Source organism: Phascolarctos cinereus, unplaced genomic scaffold (genome assembly GCF_003287225.1).
Source record: "Phascolarctos cinereus isolate Bilbo 61053 unplaced genomic scaffold, phaCin_HiC Scaffold_4;HRSCAF=312, whole genome shotgun sequence".
NCBI classification, from domain to species: Eukaryota; Metazoa; Chordata; class Mammalia; order Diprotodontia; family Phascolarctidae; genus Phascolarctos; species Phascolarctos cinereus.
The window spans coordinates 361,953,158-361,956,976 of record NW_027555847.1 but is presented as its reverse complement, the minus strand read 5'-3'; positions in this window follow the sequence as shown (position 1 = coordinate 361,956,976).

Below are 3,819 nucleotides of genomic sequence, written 5' to 3'. Positions count from 1 at the left end.
CATTGTTGTTTTCTTGTGTTAATTCTCAGGTTTGAATCTATCCTGTTTATATGCCTGTGTCATGGTAATCAGTATAAGCAGAGAATAAGGATCTACATCACTTAAAGTATTAAGTGGGTCCTTTATGAGACTGGAACATGGGTGGGGGAAAATATTGTCTCCATGTGCTATTTGCTTGAAATAAATGTATCTTGAAGGAAAACAAAATTCTGATCTTAATGAAGAACAGCACTGCAAGGGAAAAAAAAACAAGCATCAACTTATAAAAAATATAGCTTGTTAAATATATTCTGTAATTGACAACTTAAAATGATGGATAATGGCCTCTGACAGTCTCTTTCTGGCAAGAAAGGATGCAGTCTGTTCTGTTGTCTTTGTCATATGGTGTGACTTTAAACAGGACATAGACGTTTCCTTAAGGTCTACCTTGCCCTTCCTATAAGATGTAATCTGTCCTTCATATCAAAGTTAAACCAGTGGCATATTGCACACCTGTGAGGTTACTTTGCTTGAGTTAGTTCCCAATTTGATAAAGGCCAGCAGGAGTGATCCATGGGAGTCAACTTGTCCTTTAATCCTTTATCTGCCCTGAAATAGGCTATTGCAATAATAATAGGCCTCATCCTGTTGAAATCAGCAAAACTGAAAGAAAAAATGTACTGAGTACTTTTTAAAAGCATGATTATTCTTCTGTGCTCTTTAATAAATTGTTTTCCCAACAAACTAAGAAAAATCCATTTTTCTTTCCCTAGCAGTTAAAATTGAAGGTACCATGTTGGATCATAATTTTAGATTTTATCCAGTCTTCCTGGGGTGCTGTGATTGATTAAGATAATTTTTTGAAAAAGAAAACCCACAGAAATGTCTACGAGCACGGCCTAGTCTGACAGCTGTTCCATTCTCGATCAAGTTTGTGATACATTATACTTGTCTATCAGAAGATGGAGCCTTTCTCTTCCACTGGTGGTCAGGAGCCATAAGTTTCTGTTGAGTAGGTTGTTAATAGTGTAACACATTTCTCATGATCACATAAAGTAGTTCATTATATATTATGTAGTCTTGGCTGGTTAAAATTGAGGCCTTTTTTGGCTTCTTGGAATCCATTTACTTTTTATGGAGAAGCAATGGTAATTAGAACACATAGAGCAACATGACTTTTTGGAACATCATTTAGTCAGCAGCCTTAGCTATCCAGAACACCTGGCATAAAACCAAGGAACCAAAAAGCCCCTAAAGAGCCAGAATGGGTGTCACAAAATTCATGCTCAAGTGCTTGGGGCTTCACACAGCTCAAAACGAGAGCTTGAGGATTCTCCAAGTTGCTTTTTTACTTTGTATGCAGTTTCAAAGAAGCTCTAATACCTTGTTTCCCAGCAAGGCCGTATGAAACAGTGTGGTGGCTACAAATGGCTCTTTTTTCTCTCTAAGTGTCAAGAAGTGATGACAGCCCAACCTGGGAGATAGAAGAAACCAAAAACAATATCTGGGGGGGAAAATATGCAGACTCAGGAGCTGCATGTACTTCAATATCTGTGAGAGAATCACTGCATTGCAACACAGTGTAGTGATAACTGATACTCTAAGTAATAACCTCAAGTGAAGAGGAATTTAAATTATATTCGGTGACCTTTAAGAAGATGGAGAAATAAGTGGTGCATTTTATCCTTTTTTGTGGTAATTTTTTTTTAACATTGCTCATATCTCTCCTTGTATGCCTCCCTACTTTGCCTTATCTGTCTTCAGCACCCTCCCCATTGAACAAATTTTTTAAAAAAGACTGAAAAATAAAGGCTTATTCATTGACTTTCTGTTATTTTGCATTCTGCTCAGTGGAGTCTACATCATTTCAAAGAGAGACCTCTAGTCTACTAGTTTCCTCTGAAACTGTCCATTTCATAATTTCTTATAACACAATAATATTCCATTAAATTAATAGATCACAATTTGTTTAGCCTTTGCCCAACAGAAGGACATTCCTTTAGGTTCTGTTTTCCAACTACTTTGAAAAGATCTACAATAAATACTTTTATACTTAGAAGTCTTTTCCTTTTTTTTTTTTAAATTTTTATTTCTTTGGGGAATGTAAGCTTGGTACCAGAATAGTTAGGTCAGAGGATATGCACAGTTTAGTGGTTTGGAGGGCATAGTTCTAAATTTCCAAACTTGCTGGACCAATTCACAGCTGCACTTTGTGTACCTGTTTTCCGAAAGCCTCTCCAACGTTTGTGATTTTCCTCTTTGTTAATCATCTTTGTTAATCAGTTCTAACTTGTATTTCTCAATTACTAGTGATTTGAAGCATTTTTTTCATATGATTTCAGATTTTTTCCCTTAAAAACTGCTTGCTTATATCCTTTGACCATTTATTGGGGAGTGGTTCTTAGTCTTATAAATTTGAATCAGTTGCTTATATATATTGGTTATGAGCTTTATTACAAAAACTTGCTGCTTTTCCCATTTAACTTTCCCTTCTAATTTTAGCTTCATTACATTTGTTCAAAAACTTTACATTTTGTAAAATCAAATTTATTTTGTGTGATCTTCTCTATCACTTGTTTGGTCTTAAATTCTTCCCCTCTCTCCATAAATCCAAAAAGTAATTTCTTTCTTGCTCCTCTAATTTTTTTATAATTAGACCTTTTATATCTAGGTCATATATCCATTAGGAGCATATCTCGATATATAGTATGAGGTGTTGATCTAAACTTTTTTTCTTTTTTTTTTCTGAGGCAATTGGAGTTAAGTGACTTGCCCAGAGTCACACAGCTAGTAAGTGTTATGTGTCTGAGGCTGGATTTGAACTCAGGTCCTCCTGACTGCAAAGCCAGTGCTCTATCCACTGTGCCACCTAGCTGCTCCTTAAGCTACCTGTTGTGCAATTTTCCCTGCAGTTTTTGTCAAACAATGAATCCTGTTCCCAGTAACTAGGGGGTCTTTGGTTCTATCAAATACTATGCTGTGTTTGTTTGCTTCTATATATAGTGTTCCTAATCTGTTTTACTGATTAACTTCTCATTTTTTAAACCAGTTTAAAAAAACAATTGTACAATTTGAAGTTTGCTACTAATAGGCCTGCTTTCCCACTTTTTTCGTTACTACCCTTGTGAGCCTTGACATTTGTTCCTGTGAATTTCATTGCCATTTTTTTCTAGCTTTCTAAAATATTCCTTTAGTAGTTTGGTACAGTACTGAATAAGTAAATTAAATTAGGTAGTATGGCCATTTTTATTATATTGGCTCAACCTACCCATGAGCAATGAATGTTTATTTATTTAGATCTGTTTCTTCAGGTGGTATGTTTTAGATCATATGTATATCAATGTGTTAAAATAGGTTCTGATAATTACCAAAAAAAAAAAAGCTTTATTTATCTGGAAAGTTCAACTTAGGTGAATCCTAATGACAGAATAAATGAAGCATTCATATTTAGGAGGAAAACTTCATTTAAAGTGAAGGTAGTATGAGAAACTTCCACAGAATCTCAGAGTTGAAAAGGGGCCTCGAGTGATTTCATCTAATCTATACCTAAAAAGGAATTCTCTCTACATTATACCCAGTCAGTGGCCATCCAGTCTGCATTTGACCTCTACTAAGAAGGTACTCATTAACTCCTGAAATTATCCATTCCACATTTTGATAACTCTTGGTGTTAGGAAGTTTTTTCTTCTGTCTTTTAAACTGTAGGAAGCAAATTATATCTATGGGATGATTGCCTTTCTTTTCTGCTCTTTGTGTATGCAAATCATTTTCATTTCCCTCATAGTAATAGATCATCATTAACTCTCCATTGGGGAAGAAAAACCTTTTAGAATTGAATAG